At 33.9% G+C, this 26191-nt stretch overlaps 3 non-coding genes across 3 annotated transcripts; 1 reads left to right on the top strand and 2 right to left on the bottom strand.

Annotated features, from left to right (window-relative positions):
- Window positions 1-18692: 18692 nt before the first annotated feature.
- Window positions 18693-18765, top strand: TRNAR-ACG (transfer RNA arginine (anticodon ACG)). The gene has a single exon. It is a non-coding gene; the product is annotated as a tRNA-Arg (tRNA).
- Window positions 18766-21506: 2741 nt separating this feature from the next.
- On the bottom strand, window positions 21507-21579 carry TRNAR-ACG (transfer RNA arginine (anticodon ACG)). The gene has a single exon. It is a non-coding gene; the product is annotated as a tRNA-Arg (tRNA).
- A 2032-nt stretch (window positions 21580-23611) lies between these two features.
- TRNAR-ACG (transfer RNA arginine (anticodon ACG)) lies at window positions 23612-23684 on the bottom strand. The gene has a single exon. It is a non-coding gene; the product is annotated as a tRNA-Arg (tRNA).
- Between the last annotated feature and the right edge of the window lie 2507 nt (window positions 23685-26191).

Genomic DNA, 26191 nt, shown 5'->3' with positions numbered 1-26191 from the left:
AGCTCGAGTTTGCTGAACCGCGGAAACGAGAGTTGCGTGTCTCATTGGTGTCAAGCATGACGGCTAAACACGGGCACTTTGATTCGCAGAAGAAAAAAACGAAATACATAAGTCGCAGAGGCACTATTCTTTTAATATAGCCTATAATTTCAATTGTTTCTCATTTAGCTTAGGTCTGTGGAAAAGTTAAGCCGTTTATTACTTTTGCTAACTGACAAGGATGTTAACTGGTGGTGGCTGGAGTGCATAAGTGCTGCAGTGACCCCTAAATATATCTAAAAAACTCCCAAAAATATTTATGTAACAGGTCAACTGAAAAGTCTCCGGCCTGACACAGAAATGGTGCTACTAGAACTAAATCCATATGTTTTTTAGTTAACTCTAACCCTCAAAAGATGCGTGTATAAATTTGACAGCTGTCGGATCACTAGTTTGTGAATTATAGCATTTTGAGTGAAGCAACTTTTGTTATTGCGAAGAAAATGGATAAAAAGGAATTTCGTTGTTGATAAAATATTGCTTTTTGAAGGGAAAAGTACAGTTGAAGCAAAAACTTGGTCTGATACCGAGTTTCCGAACACTGTCCCAGGAAAATCAACCATCAAATATTGGTATGCCAACTTTAGACGTGGTGAAATGAGCACCGAAGACGGCGAACGCAGTGGTCGCCCAAAAGAGGTTGTTACCGACGAAAATATTTAAAAAATCCACAAAATTATTTTGAATGACCGTATATTGAAATTAAACGAAATAGCAGACACTCTAAATATATTAACTGAAAGTCTACATCATATCATTCACGAATATTTGAGTATGTGAAAGCTCTATGTAAAGTGGGTGCCGCGTGAGCTCACTTTTGACCAAAAACAACGACGAGTTGATGATTCCGAGCAGTGTTTGAAAATGATCAAGCATAATAAACCCTTATTTTTGCTTCGATCTGTGACAATGGCTGAAACATGGCTCCATCATTTCACTCCGAAGTCCAATCGACAGTTATCCAAGTGGACTGTACGCGATGAACCCGCTCCAAAGCACGGAAAAACGCAACACTCAGCTGGCAAGATTATGGCATCTGTATTTTGAGATACGCTTAGAGTAATTTTCACTGACTACCTTGAAAAAGGAAGGACCATCAACAATGACTATTACATAGCATTATTGGATCGTTTGAAGGACGAAATCGCCGAAAAACGGCCGAATTTGAAGAAAAAGAAAGTGCTGCTTCGCTAAGACCATGCACCGTATCAAAAATCCATGAATTGGGCTTCGAGTTGCTTCCTCACCCACTGTATTCTCCAAATCTGGCCCCCAGCGTCTATTTCCTGCTCTCGGATCTCAAAAGAATGCTCGCTGGGTAGAAATGTTCGTTAAATGATGAGGTGATCGCCGAAACTGAGGTCTATTGTGAAACAAAGGGCAAATTGTACTACAAAAATGGTATCGAAAAGTTGGAGGGTAGCTATAATCAGTATATCACCCTTGAAGGGAATTATGTTGAATAAAAATGTTTTTACTATGGTAGGCAGAGAATTTTGCAATTGACCTGTTAAGTCGCAGAGGCATTATTTTCTTAATATAGCCTATAATTTCCTCAAACACATGCTCGGCACTTTACCAGACAACAGTAAAAAACCTATACATCCATGCCTATACAAATTTCGATTGACTAGGACTGCACATGCGCACTTGTTCTAATCTAGCCTGACAGTTTTCACAACTACGCGTCCTTTTCTGCTACACCTTTCTTACCACAGTCATAGTTGGGGTTAAAAGTAATTTTTAGGTTAATTTTGTATTTACATTTTGACGAGGTGATATAATTATTTAATAGACAAAATTAGCGGCAAATAATGCGAAAGTAAGTGTATAAGGTATGAATTATCAGTAAAATATTACCATTTTATAACACCAATTTTGTAGATTTTTATGGTACAAAGAATATAATTTTATGTTAAATAATTTAGAAACAGAACTTATTTGAAGATTATAGTAAAGATAAGAATGAAATATGTCATGTTCGTATAATTTTTCTGTCTATTTGTTATTACACTTATATCTTTCTGCAAATTATTTTTATAATAGTTATTACCAGATTCTGCGTATTGTATAAATATACAGAAACATAATGAAAATGTGTCAAGGAATAGCAAAGTTTTATCAAAAATTATAAATTGCATTAAATTTTGTGGAACGTTTGAATCATTTAGTTTAATATTTCCCAAAATCCGGGGATATATAGAGAACTTATACATTTTTCGGATGAACTATATGCAATTATAGATGAGCACCTAAAGAATGCTTTAGTATTTAAAGGCATCTCCAAAGAGATACAGAACGATCTGTTACAGTGTATGATGGAAGTTTGTCATGAACAAGAAATAGACAAAATTAATAACTCTTCAGTTTTGGCTACTATGGCTGACGAAACAACTGATTTTGCCGCAAAATCTCAACTGGTAGTTAATTTTAGATATCTTTGTGATGGTGAGTCAAATAAGCGCTCTTGGAGCTACTTAATTCCTGAAAAATGTGATGCAGAAACAGTTAGTAAAACAATTTTAAACATTATAGATCCTTTAATTCAAAATTCACCCAAAAAACTGATCGCATGATGCAAAGCTGTGATGGAGCAGCAGTGATGAGAGGCCAACATGCAAGCGTTCAAATATTAATTAAAAAAACTATCCCATTGTTCCCTATATACACTGTTATGGGGTAACTAAAACTGCTTCCATAAATAAGCAAGTACGAATATTTTTTGGCAGTCTACAAGACATTTCTGTTGTTTTTTTTTAAATAATTAATCCTAACGAGTAGAAGTGTTGAACAAAACTGTGAACAGAAGGATCCCCCATGGTGCTCTAACCCGTTGGAACTTATTATAATATACGGACTATTACAACACTAATACGAACGATAATAGAAACATTTTCATTGAGTTTATGTAATATAGTCTGTAGTGTAGCAGCCTCTATTCAGCAAAGAAAAATCAAGCCTACTGGAATAAGAGCCACTATCGATAAGTTTGAACGCGATATTAACCAAGTTCGAAACAATATTGATAACATCATTAGTGAAACATCAGATATAGTAAGTCATGAGCCACCAGAAAATGAATACAGCCGTTCAGGTAATAGTAAATTTGATAAAGATTTTCTACTTTAGAGGTGGGTAATGTTATAATAAATTGTGTAAAAGACCATCTTCATTTTAAAGATTGTCATTCTTCTTTTCGGGATACTTTGGAGAGCATTGCGGTAAATTTCCAGAAGATATACTCACTTCCATAAATTACCTTCAACCAGCACTTCATAAAGAACGATCACGAACTGAATTGTCACTTATTGATATAATTATTTTGTGATTCTTCGTGCGTATTCTAGGTGAAGCTGAAGAAGCGAAAATTCACAAATTCCTATTAAAATATAGCATGTGTATTTTATAATGTCTCCAGATCGTCGAGTTTGTTGTTTAGGCGGTAATCTTAAATTATTTTCGGACATCTAACCAGCGATCTGACCGCCGATAGCTCGGGAACTTGAAGCCGCCTAATGGCAATCCTGGATTTGACACTATAAAAGGCGCGCCGAAAGGGCCAGCTAAAAAACCAATTAGCTTTGTCCCCCATTCACGGTTTCCAACTTTGAACTGAAATAAAGTTAATAGAAAACAAACGAGTGAAGATACGATCGGAATTAAATTGTTGCGGTGAGTCTGCCGAACGTGGCCTGCATGTCGAGAAAAAAACCGCAAAGCGGCAAAGACTTTTTGTCCATACAGGGCGGTCACGCTCGCTGATAACAGCCTTGAAGCTACCGCGCAAAAAAGAATTTTTTTTTCACTTTTTATCTGTATTTTTCCACGTTGTATATATCACTATAGACTATTAAAAGTTATTTTGTACATACATTTAAATATGTGACGTCAAAACGTCGCAATGTTGCCGCATCAACTCTGAGATCAGCAAAATACCTTGGAATCACGTTAGACAAAAAGCAAAACACATTAGAACCAAAATAAAACAACTATACTGGTTAGTCGGAAGATAATCTCAACTTGATCTAAAATCAAAGAGGTTGATCTATAATACAATTATAAATCCAATTTGGACCTATGGGGTGCAAATATGGGGTTGCACTAAAAATTCAAATCAGTTAGTCATACAGCGCTGTCAAAACAAGATTCTTCGATTGATTACCAATGCCTATCGCTATGTAACCAACGAAGAAATGCACGATGACCTGGAAATCAAATGGATTTGCGAAGTTGTGCAGGATTTCGCCTTGAAACACGAAAGAAGATTACTAAATCATTTTAACGTGGAAGCAATACAACTGCCGGACAGCGCACAGGATGTCAGGAGATTGAAACGAACAAAACCATACGAACTTGTGTGAACATTTAGTGTGTATTATTAGTGTAAACTATAGCTATAAGTTAATAATTAATAAATAATTGTAATTTTATAATTGAGGAATACATACTGATGTATTTTCTCGCACTCGTCTTGCTTTCTAATTAATCCAAGCACATAGGAAAAGTAGTAATAAATTAATTGTAATAATAATAATAATTAAGATTGTACTAAGCGTATCTAATAAAGATGTTATAAAAAGAAACTCTGAGATTTCGTCCTTCAAACAATAAAATAAGGCTATTTAATAGTCGCTGTTGATGGTCCTGCCTTTTTCAAGGTAGCCAATGAAAATTATTGCATGAGCATCCCAAAATACAGACGCCATAACCTTGCCAGCTAACTATCGCGCTTTCCCACGCTTTAGAGCGGGTTCATCGTGTGCAGTCCACTCGATACACTATGATAGAGCAATGTTTCATTCATTATCACATATCGAAGCAAAATCTCGGGTTTATTACGCTTGATCATCTTTAAACACTGCTCGGAATCATCAACTCGTCGTAGTTTTTGGTCAAAAGTGAGCACTTTGCACAGAGCTTTCAAATACACAAATATTCGTGAATAATCCTTGATGGTCAATTTTTCTGGGGCAGTGTCCGGAAACTCGCCATGAAGCTAAGTTTTTGCTTCAACTGATATTCCCGATATATTTCAAGCTTTTGAAAAGACGCGGGCATGAAATTAAAATGAATATGATTCTGCACCATCAGCACTTCCAGCTACTGAAATCTTACACAGGGCTCATTGTTATATCTCTTGTAGCTTGTAGCTGACCTACAGACCTAAAAAAATACTACTGTAGCTCCACTATACACGCTAACGACATCAGCTATAAGAAAGCTCCAACGTCATCACAAACAAATCTATTTGTAACAGAAAATATAGCCCATAAAAGTCAATGAGATAAAACGTATTCACGTGATTGTAACTCTATCTACTAGTATAATACTTGTCCCCAGTGAATATGTCATGAATATATCATGAACTTCCGGTAGCAAGGAATATTGAATATATGAGAATGAAGACGTACGTACTCATAAAACATAAACAACTTGGGGTTAAAATTAGTGTTAGTGAGTTTTGTCCCAAAGTGTAAACTCTACGGACAATGAAAAGTGAACTATGTCTGTAAAATACATAGGCTCAAAGATTCACGATCTGATTAACCGGCAAATAATAGTTTTCAAAATAACACAATAAAAATTATATTAATTTTTACTTTATAGGTCTATTACATATAGAAAAAAACCTAATACCATTACATCAATAGCAATTATGGACAGGTCCATAGAATAACTGATGTTATTGAAAAGGGCCATGAAGATAAAGAGTAAGTTCAGCTATATCATTAGATATAGCGCAAGCCCTCGATATGATATAGTATCGGTCTTGTTCATAAGCTATAGAAAATGTTACCGAAACAACACACTGAACCATTAATCTTACATAATAGACGGAATGCTTAGAGTCAAACAAGTGGAAGCCTACTCCACAATAAAAGAAACTAAAGCAGCTGTTGCATAAGGAAGTTCATTAAAGCTCTACTACTATATTTGCAGACGATACTGCTATAATTGCTGTCGGAGAAAATGATGAAGAAGCTATTGAAAATTACAACGAACCAGTGACAATACACATAAATAGATTACCTTCAAAATGATCAGATTGCACAAACATCAATATTAAAAAATTACACTAACATTTTATATAACAACAACGCCAAGTATCTCGAAATAACTCTTGATGTAGATTTTGACCGAAAGGAATGTGTTAAAAAAAAGGAAACAAGTGCCGTTATAGAAAATTAAATATTAATTAAATGGAAGAAAATCGCAATTACTAGTACATAATAATATGTTATTATATGTTTCAAGCAAATATTAAAACTCATATGGACATTAACTGAAGGAATTTTCCGTGAATAGCAAGATAAATGTAATACATGTGTTCCAGAATAGAGTCCTAAGTAACACAATAAGTGCACTTACTTACACCTAGATCTTCCGATAGCGACTCTCAATCAGGATATCAAGAGAATCGCAAGGAGACATAAGATAACTTAAAATATACTCCATTCTCATGTTAATATAGCAGCATTGCAAGTCTTGCATAATACCAGAACAGGACACAGACTCAAAAGAATCAAACCAATTGATTTTATGTAACAGTTCAATTTAAAAGTCCCCGGCCTGACACATAGATAGCGCTACTATAATTAAATCTATATATTTGTTTAGTTAGCCCTAACCCTAAAAGATGCGTGTATAAATTTGACAGCTGTCGGATCATTAGTTTGTGAATTTTAGCCTTTAGAATGAAGCAACTTATTTTGGAAATAATGGATAAAAAGAATTTCTCTATATTGCTTTTTGAAGGAAAAAGATACAGTTGAAGCAAAGTTTTTGGTTTCTTGGTTTGACGCCGAGTTTCCGGACACCACACTAGGAAAATCAACCATCTATTGGTATGCTAAGTTTAGACGTGGTGAAATGAGCATCGAATACGGTGAAAATCCATGAATTGGGCTTCGAATTGCTTTCTCATCCACCGTATTTTCCAGATCTGGACCCCAGCGACTACTTCCTGTTCTATAAGAGAACGCTCGCTGGGACGAAATTTTCGTCGAATGAAGAGGTGATCGCCGAAACTGGGGCCTATTTTGAAGCAAAGTACAAATCGTACTACAAAAATGATATCGAAAAGTTGGAGGGTCGCTATAATCAGTATATCTCCCTTGAAGGGGATTATGTTGAATAAACAAGCTAATTTTGCCAAAAAAATGTGTTTTACTATGGTAGGCCGGGGATTTTTCAATTGACCTGATAGTGTAGTGTAGTGAAGTGCATTTAATAGAAAAACAGTAATATCTATACCAACATACCAAACACACCATGCCCTTTCAAGGAAAATCTTAATTTGCTTCGGTACTGTCTCAATCCGTAAAATAATTTTCTTATGCTAAACCGTCCTTTGCCTGTTATGATAAATTACGAAGCTGTATCGACAAAACTGACCATTGTTTCGCCCACGGTGCCCGTGTTATAGAATTCGAACCGATGCGAAGGTGGAAAGAGAACGACCAAGCCCTTTTAACCAGTCTCACGCCGGCTTGTTCTCTGCATAATTAAAAAGGATCACCCGTGTTGTCCATCGCGATTATTTTTTGGCTATTACGCCTTATTTTCCTTCGATATATCTATATACATGTGTTGGTTTGTTATCGTATTGATAATGTTTTGTTTTTCTACATCATTGGTATAATAAAATGATTACATTTTCAACAGATCCAAATATTCAATTTCATATGAAATATTTTAGATTAAAGCAAAATACTTGGTAGTTCAATAACTTTTTAAGAAAACTATAATTATTTGTCAGAGTTTTGTTGATAGATAATACATACGATCGTTAGGTGATAAATTCTCGCACTATATCTCTTTCAAAATACTTTGATACTAACGTACTTCCTCTTACACTCGTGATAGGTTCTAGAGTGATACAACAGACACAATGGTTTATACTGGAGGCCCTGAATGATATCCATGGCATTATTGCATCTTACATTGGATACGTCCAGTATAATCTTAATTTGAAAATAAACATATTATTGCCAGGTTCTACTCTTATCGTCCTATAAGCCTGTTACCTGTAATCTCTAAACTATTCGAAAAATTATACATTAAGAGACTGAAAGTAATCGCAGAGGAGATAATTTTTATTCCAGACCATCAATTTGGCTTCCGTAATAATCACGAAACAATAGAACAAATACGTAGATTAGTCAACCACATTAACAAAAAATTAAACGATAATTAAATATTGCTTCGTTGTATTTCTTGATATTTCTCAGGCCTTCGACAAGGTATGGACTGCATGTTAAATTAAAAAAGCTTCTGCCCCATACCCACTTTCAACTGTTGAAATCGTGCCTCACAGACAGACATGTTATTGTCAAACAGGGTGACGAACACACTGACCTACACCCAATATATTCGGGTGTTCCGCAGGGCAGTGTAATTGGCCCATTGTTATATCTATTGTATACAGCTGACCTGACAACCTCAACATTAACTTTAACAGAAACATTACTGTTGCAACATATGCTGACGATACAGCGGTTTTATCATCACAAGAGGATCCAGTATTAGCTACAAGACACCTCCAGCCTTATCTTAACAAAGTCAAATTGTGGTTGAAAACGTGGCATATCAAACCAAATGAGACAAAGTCTACCCATGTGACATTCACCTTTTGTAGAAGAACATGTCCCTCAGTGAAATTGAATAATCATGAACTTCCGCAAGCAGACAACCTTAAATAATTGGGAATGCATTTCGGTCGACGTTTGACATGCAAAAAGCAAAAGATTTTTGAAAATTGGTCCACAATTGACGCAGAAATCGGCGAACATACATTAAAGAAAAATATACAGCCGAACATAGAACCTCTTCTTTTTCGAAGTCGATTAAAAACTTAAATAGTTACTTAATCAAACGTTCTATAATTTTCGATATTAATTTTTTTATTAAACAATCCCCATAGAAAGTCTGAGTGAGTTTGAACTCTCTCTATAAACAGTTCGTTGTTGTAAATCGATATAAAAGTGAGGTTTCTGATGGAAATATTTTATAATGATCCACACGTCCTCGTTATCATCCTTATCACGATGGTCAACTTTTTTATGCAGGTAGACCCGCATTGTTGACGCTGTCGTCCTTAAAAAAAGGTGTCTCGTCCCCTTTTCTCCATGTTTCATCGATCTATGGTCAAGGTGGAAACCGATACGGGCTGTTCAATCCTAGCCAATGGTATCAAGCATAATTAGTTGCAATTGGAAAGTGATATTTTACTAAATGCCATAAGAATAAGTCGATTATCTTTACATTTTGTTTTCATGATATAAACAGGATATTTTTTGTTGTTTAATGGTTTTTTAATATACATTTCAAAGTATCATTTTATCAACTAAGGGGTTTATCTGAACTGGACCTACACTTTAACGTGGGCTCTGAACCAATAAACCTACCGACTAGCGACTAGTGACCAGTCTAGAGACCACCACAGAAGACATCCGGTCTTACCCAGCCTGGTTACTGACGTGACTGGAATAAGTTTCCTTGTCAGATTTTGCAATCTTGACAATAACAAGTAGTAAACAATCACAAACATAAATTTATAACAATGCCCCAGCAGTATTCGAATCCGCGACTATCGAAACAGTAGATCAGTAGATGGACCATCCTGTCATTTTTACCACCAGATAGACTGTATTTTTATGATGAAACACATCTTGACTAATTGGCACAAACGATTATCCTTTAGGAAAATAATATAAATAGTTGTTTTTGTATAACATTTATAAATTTTTAGACTATTTTTGAATAACTTTTCAACATTTTTCGTTATTCTCTTATTTCACTGGTTAGTTTGTCGATTTCATTTCACCAAATAAAACCAAACAAAACCAAACCGAGCAATTTAATCAAATCAGTTACAAGTTATCAATAGGGAATCACTTGTCAAAAAGGAATGTGGTTGTAGCAGGCATATTGATCAATTAAAAAGTTATGTCTGTAGATGGATATGATGACTTTCTTTCTTCTTTTAAATATTTGTTTTCTCTTGAGGCTCATAGTATATTAGGTTTGGGCTTTTCCTAACAAAATGCTTTAAAGTTGCTCTAGTAACACTTATTCAATACGGTCATATTACAGCCTGCTTGAAAGGTAGCAATCTACTAATTGCAACATACTAGATATAAATATGAGGTTATGTTTAATAAGCGTGTTAAGTGCTTAAAAAACTCACATTGTCAAAATAGTTTTGCTGGTTTTCATTCAGGATATTTCGATCTTAAAGACGGACATTCCTGACGGGTCTTTTCATTTCTTTTCAGGAATTGTGCCGATAAAATACCAAAGCATTGGGAAGTACTAATCAATCAATCAATTATTTTCGCATATTTCGATCTGTTTGAATTTAGTAATAACACCAGGAGTACCGGAAAATCATTACTGGTTTTCCTAACTGATATCGCTAGGTTTAAGTACGCAATGTTATGATTTGACACATATGTTTTATTCTACTGGCATCGACCTTCAAAGCTATTCATGTTATATCTTGCGAAAGTAATACCGTCATAGATTTATATCCCTTTGAAAACTTCCAGTTTTGTGCCTGAAAACGTGAATTTGCTGCAAGCATTGTTGTTCTTCTTTAATCAAAAGAATAAAGCCGCTGAAAGTCATCGTTTGCTGGTAGAAATTTACGATGAGCCTGCCCTAACCTAAAAACATGTGACATGTGGTTTCGAGAATTTAAAAGTGGATATTTCGCTGAGTATTCTAGTAGACCGAAAATGTTTGAAGGTGCGAAACTGCAAGAGTTATTGGACGAAGACCCAACCCAAAACTCAGAAACAATTAGCTGAAGCGTTAAATGTGGCTTAAAGAATGTGTCAGCGACCGATTACGAGCAATGGAGAAAATCCAAAAGATGGGAATATCGGTGTCACATTAACTGTATGACAGGCAAATGGAAAATCGAAAAATCCTCAATGAAATGCTGCTTCAAAGGTACGATTGAGGGCATCGAATAGTGACATGTGATAAAAAGTGGATTTATTTTGAAACCACCAAGCGCAAAAAATCGTGGTTATCACCTAGCGAAGACGGCGGATCGACTCCAAGGCCAAATCGTTTTGGTCGCAAGGCAATGCTCTTTGTTTGGTGGGACCAGAGTGGTGTGGTATATTACGAATTATTGAAACCTGGTAAAACACTTAATAGTGATCACTACCTGATGACCTCCTACCTACCTGCCATCTTGTGATGAATTTGAACCATGCATTGATCGAAAAACGTCCAGAATGAGCCCGAAAACACGAGAAAGTGATTTTACAGCAAATAATGCGCCGTCTCACAAGACAAACCAGGTCAGGGATTGTATCGAGAGTCGCTATTTACCTCTCACAGCGACAATGGACCAATCGACCAATCAGCAAGATTCCTACTGTCGTTAAGACTGAAATATGCAGCACGGAATGTTACAATTAGTCTAGTTTTCATGCTTTATTTTTAATCAATTCACAAACCAACAAAATATTGTTCCCAGAAACTTTTTAAAACATAATCTGATAAACTGGTAAATAAACATATTTCTTTTTAAAATAATCTCCAATTTTTACCATTAGCATAAATATTAGATGCTTATATTGTTTCGTTTCCCTTTTATCTGCAAGTTTCTTGCATAGTTATGTTTTCGTCATAATGGGTTGTTCTCTCTGAAATGTTCTCTCAACATTAATCACTGTACTGGTCATAAAGCAAAACCGGCGAAGAAAGTGTTGAAAGCATTTGGATGGGTCATATTATCGCACCCGCCGTACTCTCCAGACCTTGCCCCGTCCGACTATCAATTTTTCGCCATATATGGAATACGCGCTTGAAAAGATTAGAAAATGGCTAGATGAATGGCTTGTTTCGTATAAACAGTTTTGATAGGATAGCATTCATAAATTGCCTGATACATGGGCAAAATGTATAGATCAAAATGGCCAATACCTTGAATAAATAAATGACAGTTAGGTAGTTTTCTTTCTGAAAAATGCGGCTATGACTTTTCGATGCACCTGGTATATCATGTTTTTGATGATATAAACGATTATTCCCGTCTCGCAACTTAATATCGAAACCGCAACTATTCCGTGGCTGAATAAGGTCACGTACCTAGGTCTCCACTTCGACCGACTGTTCGGTTGGCACTCCCAAATCCAGAAAGCAATCCAGAAAAGTTCGGGGATAGCAAACCTGCTATTTTCTCTGATCTGCCCTTCTAGCAGACTTCCCATCTCCATCAAATGCTTAGATTACAATATGTTAATTTGGACCGTACCTCCTCTACGGATCTAATGTCTACTTCAAGTTTGTTACATCCAACCAGGTGAAACGGTTTCAAACACTTCATATCTCAATAATTCTACAAATAACAACTCAGTTCAAGTTGTTCTGAAAACGCGCTTTTTCGCGAGCTGGTCGACATGCTGGGGAAACAACCTCATCCGTTGCTGCAGTCATAACTCTTGCTATACGACTGTATCCAGTGGTGTGTTAACTCAAGTTCGTGAATCAATAGAATCGCCGGGTCCTCGTGCCCAATAACGGCTGCCCGATCAGCGGGTGTCATATCCCTAAATTTAATGCAGTAGCAGTAGCGATCCACACGGGTCAACTGTGAGGCGGTTTCGGTTTAGTGTGTTGGTAAGCCCAGAGGCGGTCCCACCTAACCCGGTCCAACTTGTCACCCTAGAGCAAGTCTCCGCGACCAGGTATGCGTCATACATTCCACCACCTGGTTTTAGGCCAGAACAAAAAAAAATTATTCCACTAACAATGACATAAAACAAATGACCTTAAGTAATTAGCGAGCCGATAAACTATCGGTTTTGTATATATCTTCGTGTCAAGTTTGGTTTGACTCACCCAACAAGTCTTCCATCGATTTTTTTTCGTATATATACGTATCTTTATACGCTCCGGCGAGATAGTAGCCAAATGAACTACTGTTACCGGTCCTATCTGGTCCGCATCTACAACCGGCCTAACAAGACGTAGACATGAAATTTGGTGCTTCATTACAGACACCCACACGTAACCGTCGCTGCCGCCGCCGCAGACGCGGACCAGAATACCGTCGTCCTTTCGGTTGTCGGAAGAGAGCCGGTAAATCAGGGACCGCGATGACCGCCCGATAGATGCGGCCACGTGTAGGCACGTCTTTAGATGGTACGATACCATCCATGGGAATCATCCGCGTCGAGGTCTCAGCGACACGCGGAACTCCCCGGGATCGCCGTTCTTTTTTCTACCTCTCTCACTCTCTAGGTCTGTCCGTCTCTCTCGGTCTATCTACTGGTTTTTTGTAATTTTTTGTTTGCGGAATTAGACTTTCTCTTCTGCGACGTCGACGGACTTACTCAACTTGCAATGGAAACCGTCTCTAAGTACCAGTGCGGAATGGATTTAGTCATTTAATTAACATTACGGTTTAATTAAAATTTCTTTATGTATTAGGCTTATGATTTGATTTTAAAGGACTTTTTTAATTTAAAGCTTTATCGTGAAAAATCAGTACAATGTATTTTATAAGTAATGTCTATCGATAGCTACTACATGTTCCCATCTTTCAGGCAGTTTACGGCTTCCATCTCGAATGAAAGATGTATTTTTGTGGCTATCTAAGAATCGACCCATTTTCTTTGTATCTTCATTAGAAGAAGTAGTAATCAGTAGGAGCGAGGCCTGGATAATACGGCGGGTAGGGCAGTATTTCCCATTTTAATGTTTCCAAGTATGTTTTCAGCGGTTTTATAACATGTGATTGAGTTTTCTCTTGCTGATAATTAATATTGTTGTAATTGTAACAAACACATCAATTGTAGTCGACTGCTACCCCGTTGATAATTTCCCATCGCAAATGGAGCTTTAGCATTGGATCATATATATATTTTCATCTAGAGACAAAACCTAATATCAACACCTCAGTTTAGGTTTATTAACAAGCATTCAACAACTGACCAGGTCAACAGAACAATAGATGTTATTGAAAAAGCTTACGAACGTAAGAAAGTATGGTCAGCTATATTCTTAGATGTAGCACAAGCCTTCGATAAGGTTTGGCATGGAGGCCTTGTTCATAATCTACAGAAAATGTTACCAAGACCAAAATATTTACAGTGAAACAAGAAGAAATTTACTCTACAAAAAAAGAAGCTAAAGCGGTACACCTGCTTTCACAAGGATACTGGGGCCAATGCGTTATCTACTCTACACTTGTGATATACCACAAATGGAGAATATTACGATGGCTACATTTGCTGATGATACTGCGATTATAGCTGTCGGAAGAGTATAGTGAAGAAGCCCCACGAACAATGTAACCTTAAATTCACCAACAAGGAATCGTATTTATGCCAAATGGGTGACGCACCAAGATCAGCTTGTTGTTGGTATCAGAGATCAAAGCTAGGACTTAAGCGGTCTAAAGATAACCCACGAAGGGGCTTAATACAGCTTCCAGACGTTGCTTTTATAGAATACGCTTTTTATAATATCTAGGAAGAATTACTATATAAATTTGTATATTTAGATGAGACATTGATATTTCAGAATGGTACATTGGGTCACTCATGGCAAGATGATAGTAAATATAGTGTAAAGACAACAAAAGTTAGTGGAACAAGCTAAACGTTAGAATAACTATCGATTAGGCTTTGTTAGTCATAATATTTATTAATAATTCATTGCAGACATATAGTTCTTCATGCTCGAAACAGGAATGGTTTTATTCCTGGTGCAGAATTAGTGTTTTTCCTCTAAGTTCAAGGGGGACAATCATGGAGAAATGAACCATAACTTGTTTTAACAGTGATTTCAAAATCAGCTCTTAAATAATTTGGAGGAAACATCAATTATTGTTATTGACAATTCACCATATCATAGTACATTGGTAGATAAGATCCCAACAAGTGCATCGACAAAAGCTGAAATTAAGAAATGGCTTAACGTACATAAGATAAGTTCTGAATAAACCATGTTAAAGAATGAACTATTTGAAATTATTACTCAGTTAATATAAATGAAATGTTTCATTGCCTTTTACAACAAAGAACAAAGTTACAGTAGGTTTGACGGCTGAACAATATGGTCACATACTATTATAACATTTTTTTATAATTGTATATTTAAACCACTAACTGCTTGGATATGTGCAAGGAAGCACTGTCGACCATAACACCTTCAGTTTGGATGAATTCGATAGGGCATACAGAGGAAGAAATTGATAAATGGTGGAATCGCGAACATGTTTTGCATATATTGGAAATTAACAGATTAATGATTGACTTGGACAATAACTCGGAAAGTTACAATAGAAATAACTGAGACAGAGTTATGAGAGTGGAAGCAACTGAAGGTATGCGAATAGTTAATAGAGTATAACTGTAGAGAATGGTATTGTAGGGTGTAAAAGATTTATGTGCATAGATATGATTATAATTGTTCATAATTAAACATGATAATTAGGTTAGAATGTACGAGGATGCATACTAATGGTTTTGTAGGTACGCTAAATGCATTAGGCAGAATTCAGTAATTAATTTTATCAAAAATGGTATACGCAGGTAGTAGCCGAAGAAACAAAAAATACAGTGATATCAAGATGAAAAGGTAAATATGCTCTCTGATGAAAAAAAACTCCAAAGGGATGCCACTATATAAAAAAACGCGAATAGAACTCTGCCTCATGGGTGGCGTTGAAAAGAGTTCAATGTAAATATAATAAAACAACTCTAACCTAGAAACTATTATACCTGTGTTCTTAATTGTAGTTCTAAGTCCTTGGATAATATATGAATTAGTTTAATTAATAATTGACGATAATGTCAGAACAAACTATATATATATTTGATGACATTTTTGTGTCATTATTATATTCAAACTAGAATTTTATTGTACGTCAAAGCCATAATGAACTCAGATTTGATGCGGCAACATTGCGAGGTTTTGTCCAGATTTTGATGACGTGTATATTTAAATATATATATATATATATATATATATATATATATAAAATAAACATTATATTTAAAACTTGAATCAATCATCGTCAACTCCCCCAAGCAGAGCATGTTAAATATCTTAAATATCATGCATTTAGATCGACGACTAACCTGGAAGAAGCACATACTCTCTAAATGGAAACAACTGGGACTAAAATTATATCAAATGTATTAGCTCATTGGGCGCAAATCCAAGTTGTCATTAGATAACAAGGTATTGCTGTATGAGTCTATACTCAAGCCCATTTGGACATATGGAATTCAACTATGGGGTACCGCTAGCAAATCTAATATATCCATCATTCAACGGTTCCAAAATAAGGTGTTGCGTGCCATTGTTGATGCTCCGTACTATATTTCAAATAAAGTGATTCAACGCGATACTCCTCTAGAACCTATAACGAGTATAATTCAACGTGTTTGTGTGAAGTACTTCGAAAGAGTGTCAGTGCATCCCAATGTACTCGCTAATCAGCTAAATAAGCCACGTGATAGTGAAGTGCGTAGACTAAAACGTTTAACACCACCTGATCTGATTACTGGACATATGTAGACTTTAGAATAAGCATTAGAATAAGACTAATTAATTAAGATAATATTTTATACAGAAGATTGCTTAATGAAGTGATTTCCTACATGCCATGTATATATAATATAGACAGAAGAAATACTTATTGCCAATAGGGCAGATTGTGGACTCACGAAGAGTAATAAAAAAATATTTAAAACCGTATTTTGATCCCTATATAAATCAAAACTCAAATATATATAGAATAGAAATAAACAAGTGAAGGTTACAATGGTCATCCGTTATTGTAAACCCGAAAGAAGAATCCGATCCGATTCACATTTCGATGATGAAGCGATTCGTTTATCGTTGCGCTTTTAAGGTGTGCAAGGCAACAAGTAAGCAAAGCCGTCTTTGAGACAACGAAAAAAATGGGATTATCGCGGATGGCATTGAGAATTAAGGATGGTTCAGTCAATCAAAGCTTAAGGTTATATGAGAGGATGGAGCGTAATACAGAAAAGTAAAAGTGGCACGGTTTTTTCCTTCGGTTTTGTTCGGTTGTCAAAAACTGTTAGGTAAATAGGATTGCAAGACCGGGTACTGTAGAAAAAATTGTTAATTTACCAACATTATTGTTAAACATTCTCGTATACTATTGTTATGAACCCAGCATGGTATGAATGAGTTTAAATAAAATCTAAACAATGACTAAAGTGGTAATCAAATAATATTAACTAGTCGCATAGTCCATCGCCCAGTGATCGAAATTCAACCACGACTTATTAGGTTAATAATAAAGTCAAGAAAATAATTTAAAAATGATATGTAATGTTACTAAAACTTGGTTTATATATTCATATATATATATATATATATATATATATATATATATATATATATATATATATATATATATATATATATATATATATATATTATAATATAATATATTGATAAGTTTAAATTACTACACCATTGCACATTATATTAAAATTATCATAAATAAGACTATTTTCTGAACTCCAACAACTTTAATACTTCAACTTTACTTTTATTTGATAAATATTGAGTAAAATAGAATCTAATTATATAATATATTTTTTACATTTTTCAAATGTACACGTATATTAATGGAATGTATTTACAATAATTAAATTAACTAATGATTTTTCAAGGCATAGGTCTATAAATTATATAACATTATAAAATAGAGTGATTGAGATTACCAATAACTAATATTTGTAACTTCGACAGCTACAGAACCGAACAAATAATAAATATTAAACAGAAATATACTGACATATTATTAACATATAGTCTGTTCAAAGTTAATTTGTACCTACATCATTTAAATTTGTTTTAACACTACAACACTAAAACTCAAAGTTGCCGCATGAACTCTGTGTTTTAGTTCAGTTTGGCTTTGACATACAAGAAAATTCTAATCTAAATAAAATAGTATATGTGTTATGAACAAGAATGTTATCAAATATAATTTATTTTAATATTATAGTAAATCTAAAAACTACAGTTAATTGTATAGCCATAATAGCTTATAGGTTAAAATCATAACCTCTTATCACTATTGCTTTCAAGAATTTTGCAGACGTCTGGCAACCGGACGACTTTGACAGGCTCATTCGTTTACGTGTTCTGATCAGACAGCATTGTATCTGTTTTTAACTATAATTAAATGAAAAGGAAAATATTGTCTGATTCTAAAACGAATTTACAAATTGCGGCAGGCAAACCATTAAATATCTTGATGACGTATATATAAAAAAACTGTGAATAGACTGTATATATAAATATCCTATACACATGAGAAGTTACTAATGCAGAGTATATGAAGAACAAACATAAAAAGAATACATTTAACATATGGATCAGAAGATTCCATTCGAAATATGGTATTCTTTTGTCCCTGCGACACTTATTATTTCATATTTCATTAGGTAAAGTTAATTTAAAATACACATAAATAATGACAAAATTATTTCTTAATTAATACAGACGTATTCCAACAATAATAGCATGAGGATTATGAAAGATTTTCTTAAGAAATAATCGTAAAACTTGAACACAAAGAGAAATTCCAGAGAGCCATTGTCTGGGCGATAGTCAGAAAACAAAAAATATAACAAGGTCCTGTGGCGCAACGGATAACGCGTCTGACTACGGATCAGAAGATTCCAGGTTCGAATCCTGGCAGGATCGAGTGACTTTTTTCAAAAGTCTTAGGTTACCTATAAAGGATTAACTTCTGAATACAAACAAAACAATTTGGATTATTGGACAAAACTTGGATTAATTTTTAAGTTAATTTCACTGTTATGATGAATGATTTTTATGAATCATATCTACGTTAATTTTTCCGAATATTCATTCAACCGAATTGCTTCTATTACAACTACTATGTCTTCAGAACCATATCATTTACTATCAGTCCTTAAGCAAGAAGAAGTTTTCTTAGCTGTTCTTTGTTTACCAGTAATCATATCTTTATTAGATACGCTTAGTACAATCTTAATTTATAATTAATTTATTACTACTTTTCTTATGTACTTGGATTGGTACTTGGACATAGGTCTATAAAGAAAATAATCAAAATAAATGATACAAAGTTCAAAAAAGTAAAATGTCGTATATCTTATTATATTAATCGTTAAATACCTTAATATTTATCAATGTCAAATGTTTACTAATTTGCTGTCAATAATTCATAACAGGTCCGTTAAAAAGTCTCCGACCTGATACATAGACTACTGGAACTAAAACCGTATGTTTTTTTTAGCTAACCCTAACGTTCAGAAGATTCATGTATAAACTTGACAGCTGTCGGATCATTAGTTTGTGAATAGCATTTAAAGTGAAGCAACTTCTGTTATTGTGAGAAAATGGATAAACGGGAATTTCGCGTGTTGATAAAATATTGCTTTTTGAGAGGAAAAAATACAGTTGAAACAAAAACTTGGCTTGATGCCGAGTTTCCGGATACTGCCCCAGGAAAATCAACCATCAAGAATTGGTATGCTAAGTTTAGACGTGGTGAAATGAGCACCGAAGTCGGTGAACGCAGTGGACGCACAAAAGAGGTTGTTACCGACGAAAACATGAAAAAAATCCACAAAATTATTTTGAATGATCGTAAATTGAAATTGACTGAAATAGCAGTCGCTAATCGAACGAATAGCTAATAGAAGAAATGAATAAATTACAGTGAAGCTGAAACGGATAATTGAGATTGTGGATCTTCTATTTATTAATCGGTTTAGCGAAAATTCTGACTCCCTTTTTGAGGAAGAAGTTGTAATATGGTCTATAAATAAGTAAAATCCAGCAAAACGAAATACACCCATATCAAGCAAACAGGAATATTCATCGGATCGGTGACACAAAACATTTACCTATCAACATTAACTCTTATATGGTATATTATTCGTCGATTCCGATATAGTTAAATCAACGACGGACGCATAATTTTTAGTATTAAAACCTGGCAACGTTGTATCACAAAATGCCGACAGGAAATTTTGAATTGGAAGAAAAATCTCAAGAAAGAGTATCTAAAACATTATTAAAGGAAGTTATTTCAGGTTAAGAAGTATTTGAGATTGTGTGTTACTTCCGATTATTCCGATATTGTTAGAATTATTAAAGATTGCATAAAAAACGATTAAAAAGAGTATGATTACTGGGACCAATGCTTTATCTGCTCTGCACTTGTGATATACCACAAATGGAAAATATCACGATGGCTACATTTGTTGATGATACTGCGATTATAGTTGTCGGAGACAATAGTGAAGAAGCTTCATGAAATGTACAACAGGCGAGTGACAATATAAATAACTGGACACAAGCTTGGAAAATAAGAATTAATGAAAATACATCTGTACATGTGCAGTTCACCTATAAACAGACCGTACAAGCACTAGTAACATTAAATAATACTGTCATTCCATATAGCAACAACGCTAAATATCTCGGAATGAATCTTGATGCAAAACTTCGCTGGAAGGAATATATTAAGAAGAAAAGAAAAGAACTGGAATTGAAATATAGGAAAATGATCTGGCTAATAGGAAGGAAATCGTAATTATCAGTACATAATAAATTGCTATTATATAACCAAATACTGAAACCTATATGGATATACGGAGTTCAATTATGGGGATGATCTGCAAAGAGTAACATAATTAAAATAAATAAATTTCAGAACAAAGTCCTGAGAGATATTGTGGGCGCACTCAAATACCATAGGAATGATTACTTACATCGAGACCTTCAGATACCAACAGTCAGTCAAGAAATCAAGAAAATTACAAGGGTCATGAGGAAAGACTCCATTTTCATAAGAATATTAAAATATTGCAGCTTTTGGATACCACCAGAACAGGACACAGACTCAAAAGAATCAAACCATCTGATCTTGTGTAGTGTTGTGTAGTTAGGTGCATATATTAAAAAATCCAGCAGTGACATGTATAAACATTATTTCATCAGAGACTGAGTTAGGGCCGATGGGTCCTCCTAGTTATATACCTAGATTTAAGTTATCATGCAGACAAATTGTAGGTTAGACGGAAGCGACTAGTAAAAATATAATAATTAAATAATAAAAAAAATTATTCAATCGTTCTCCTGGATACCAAATCAAACTTTTGCAGTCATATATTTTCATTTAGGTACCGATAAACCTATCGAAATTTCATTCTTTCTTATCACAGTCAAAATCTATGTTGACCAACGTAATATAATAATTTAAATTATTACAATAATGCAACTTTCTAATATTAATACTTAACTTTATCTCCATCATCAGCTAGCCGCCATATCACCAACAAGAAACCCTTTTTGTTAATTTTGTAGTGTTTTTATGATAAACATTCTTTAAAATTTAAAATAAAACAAAGAAATAAATTAATACATGATCAAATAAAAGACAAAAATTATCACGATCCTGCCAGGATTCGAACCTGGAATCTTCTGATCCGTAGTCAGACGCGTTATCCGTTGCGCCACAGGACCTTGTTATACTTTTTGTTTCATGGTTGTGGCCCAGACATTGGTACGTTGGAATATCCAGTTTATATTCAAATTTTAAACTAATATTATATTCTGATCGATTTACTTTATTATTTATGAATATTTCTTAAGAAAATCGTTCATGATCTTCATGCTATTACTTTCCTAATACGTCTGTATCAATTAGTAAATAGTTTTGTCATTATCGGTGTGTATTTACATTCATTTTAGAGGTTTTCGCCTATTAATTGTTGCATAATTTAATGTTTTTATCATCTGATGAATACTTTTTTATTATTCTTAGTGGTGCCAGAATCTGCCCAATAGGTAATAAGTATCTGTTATGTTTATCGTTTCATTAAGTGATCTTCTGTATAAAATACTATCTTAATTGATTACTATTATTTTAAAGCTTATTATAAAGTCTATATATGTCCAATAATCAGATCAGATGGTGTTAAACGTTTTAGTCTACACACATCACTATCACGTCGCATATTTAGCTAATTAGCGAGTACATTGGGATGCATTGACACTCTTTCGAAGTACTTCACACAGACATATTGAATTGCACTCGTTATAGGTTCTAGAGGCGTTGTATCACTTCATTTGGAACATAATACGGAGCATCAACAATGGCATGCAACACTTTATTTTGGAACGTTGAATGATGGATATATTCGATTTCCTAGCGGTACCCCATAGTTGGATTCCATATGACTAATCTGATGAAATATGAAATAACAAGCGTAGCAGGAACAAAAGAATATATTCATCTTACCAGGATTCGAACCTGGAATCTTCTGACCTGCAGTCACATGCATTATCCGTTACGCCACAGGACCTTGTTATATTTTTTGTACTCTGACAGACACTGGTGCTCTGAATTTTCCAATGTATATTCACATTTTAAACTAGTATTACTTTCTGAATGTAAATTTACTTTATTATTTGTGAATATATCTTAAGAAAATATTTTATATTTTTGTGATACATCTGATGTGATATGATATAATAAGAGCTACAGGAACAAAAGATTGCATTAATATTACCAGGATTCGAATTAAATCTTCTGATCAGAAGTCAAACGTCTTGTTTATATATTTGTTTTTCATATACTCTGCTTCAGCAACTTCTTGTGTAGATAAGGAATGAATATATACATTAATAACAGTTAATAACATATCAGTAAATATATTTTTGTTTAATAGATACTAAATGTTCGATTCTGAAGCTTTCGCAGTTAAAAATATTGATTATTTATATATATCATTCACTCTATTCTATAATGAATATATGTTGAGCTCAAAAATTAGATTTTTACCAAATATGCATCTTATTCATGGTAAAAGCTACCATAAAATGCTTTTAAGCTTCGGTATATAAAACTATTTGTTTGCAAATTAAATGTTGAACGATTATAAATTTAATATTAGTGTTTACGACTGTATATTACATCTGTTGAAGATATTACAGATTTTCTGAATGAAATGTTGAGGTGAAACAACCAAAATAGCACGGAGGACTACTTTTGGGGACTAATTAGAAAAAATATTTAGAAACAAAAAAGAAAATGTAATATGGTTCATTTTAAAGCTTTTTTCAACGATTTTGTCATTTGACTTTTATTTTGGTTTATCGATAGATACACTTTATGGATTTTCTAACACATTGTTCAGCCGTTCTCCTTTGTAGAAAATCAAACTTTTCCAGGCCATATGTTTTCTTTTAACTACCAATAAATCCATCGAAATTTCAAACTCTCTTATTACAGTTAAAATCTATGTGGACCAATGTAATATAATGACAATTTAAATTATTACAATAATACCTTATTTTTCTATATCATAAAAGCTTTCTAATGTTACTATTTAACTTTATCTTCATCATCGACCATCCGTCATTTGTCGATGAGGAAAATTTTTCTATTAATTCTGGAGGTTTACTTTCTTCCTATAATAGACATTCTTTACAATATAAAACAAAATAAAGAATTAAATTAATACATGATCAAATGAAAGATTAAAAATTATCACGATCCTGCCAGGATTCGAACCTGGAATCTTCTGATCCGTAGTCAGACGCGTTATCCGTTGCGCCACAGGACCTTGTTAATATTTTTGTTTCCTGGCTATCGCCCAGACATCGGTACTCTGGAATTTCTAGTTTATATTCAAATTTTAAACTAGTTTTATATACTAAACACAGATATACTTTATTATTTACGATGACTTCTTAAGAAAATCCTGAATATCCAATGAAAATAAAAAATTTAGTTACTTTTGTAAAACGTCTGCATAAATAAACAGATAGTTTTGTCATTATTTGTGTGTATTTTACATTCATTTTAGTGGTTCTCGCCTACTAATAGCTGCAAGATCAATTTTTTTTATCATCAGATGAAATATGAAATAACAAACGTCGCAGGACAAAATTATATATTCATCAAGAATTCGAATGGAATCTTCTGATCCTTAGTCAGAAGTTTTTTCTTCAACTGTATGTTTCCCTTCAAAAAGCAATAATTTATCAACACGCGAAATTCATAAAAAACATATGGATTTAATTCTAGTAGCGCCATCTATGTGTCAGGCCGGAGACTTTTCAGTGGACTAATTAAATGTATTTGATTTGATTAATCAATAAACAACATTTATGATAAAAATACTGTTAATTCCCGTGTAAAAATATACTGCTAGTATTGGAAGTTTACTTTTCCTATGATAGACATTCTCTATGTCATAAAACAAAATAAAGAAATAAATTAACACATTAGCGAATAAAAGATTAAAAAATATGTCGATCCTGCTAATCTTGTTATATTTTAATTACTGGCTATTGTCCAGATATTGGTCCTCTCGAATTTTTAGAGCATATTCACATTTTAAAGTGGTATTACTATTTGAAGATAAATCTACATTTATTGACGAATATTTTTATAAAATTTTAAGAAAATCATTACAAATTTGAATATTATTATGTTTCTAATACAACTGTATTAATTAACAAATTGTTTTGAATTTATCTTTGTGTGTTTACATTTATTTTGGAAGTCCATGCGTATTAATAGCGACAAGATTTAAGTTTTTTCTCATCTGATGAAAGATGAAATATTAATAGGCGTTGCCTGAACAAAATAACGCATCGATCCTGCAAGGATTCGAACCTGGAATCTTCTGATTCGTAGTCAGATGACTTATCCGTTGCGCCACAGGACCATTTTCCGGGAGGGTTTCTCTACCATTATGCTTCCGTGCTTCTTCTAAGGAAGTCGATCAAACCAATATCCTTTCTTAAGTGTCATGTTTACACTGACAATGTTACGAAAACGATTTGCTTTTTTTTTAATCAATCACAGTTTCGGGATGGAGTCCAAACAACTTGACCTTTATTCAGATCCATCGGTACCATTCGTTTCGTAACAGTTCCATCTCTGACCGTCCCTACCAGCAACAACAAAAAAAAACTTAATAATGACCATGATCAGTGGGTACCCCGTCACGGCCGGACCACAGGCTTGGCCATCGGATCAACGTAATCTTCTTTAATGTAATCTTAATGTCGTCTATTGTCCAATTTAATTTCAATTTCGAAGGGGAGCAGATTAAATGTCAAGCCCGGCGTTAACCGAGTGGTACCCGCCGATGCAAATATATTCTGTTTCGTTTTTACCTGTTGTAATTGTTAATGTTTATCTGTCCATTACCATACTGTCTTTTTTTAAGGTGTGTTAGTTCGGTTGCAGAAAGACGTACCCAAATAATTAAGGTTATATTTTCTGTGAATTTTGTTCGGTTTGGAGTTGCAGAAGCGCTATAAAAACTGATTATGATCGAGTACAGTTGGTACGATGATTTAATGGCCGAGGTATTGGTATAGTTGACGGGAGTGTCGGCAAATTGTGAAATTATGATGTATTGTATATCAAGCAAACACATTAAAAAAACGCATATTGTTTAGTTTATATTTCTACCAATTTGTATCATAAAATAATATGGAAGATATCAATAAATTGTCCGTTAAATAACGTTAAAGAAATTCCACTGTATACACTGGCCTTCGCTTAGGACAATTTTGTAAGTTGAACTAAAGATTATTAGCTAAAAATTATTAAACTTCTTCAGGTATCTTACGATGGTTACATTAGATGTAATGAATGATTTTGTCAAACTTATCAAGCGTAATATAGTGTCTCTCTGTAGTGGTGGAAGATGTTCTGATCGTACTACATATATAGTGACTGCACTTAATGTAGCCAATTTATCGTTATAGCTGTTATAACAGGTGGAGCACAAGTCCCGCTACCATTTTGATTGCCATTTTGATTTGATTCATAAAGTTGACAATATTTCTCTCGTAATAGACTAAAGTGAATATCTTAATAATGATATGTTAATATTACTAAATATTGTTTTGATAATATTTTCAATATAAAATCAGAAATATATTTGATATAACATGGGGCAAAAGTCCCGCTGCCACTTTGATTGTCTTTAACTTTGCTCAAAGAAAAGATAAGTAAGTATGGTTTTCTTAAAAAGTTTATTTGGTCTTTACATTTTTTTCGTTATAATTGAAAAAATATATAGTCTAAATGGTGACCGCGATTCACTAT

Source organism: Rhynchophorus ferrugineus, unplaced genomic scaffold (genome assembly GCF_030347505.1).
Source record: "Rhynchophorus ferrugineus isolate W39M unplaced genomic scaffold, kcgeb_rfMv2 rfM11, whole genome shotgun sequence".
Taxonomy (NCBI): domain Eukaryota; kingdom Metazoa; phylum Arthropoda; class Insecta; order Coleoptera; family Curculionidae; genus Rhynchophorus; species Rhynchophorus ferrugineus.
The sequence above is the reverse complement of the archived record's forward strand: the minus strand, read 5'-3'. Positions and strand labels throughout refer to the sequence as shown.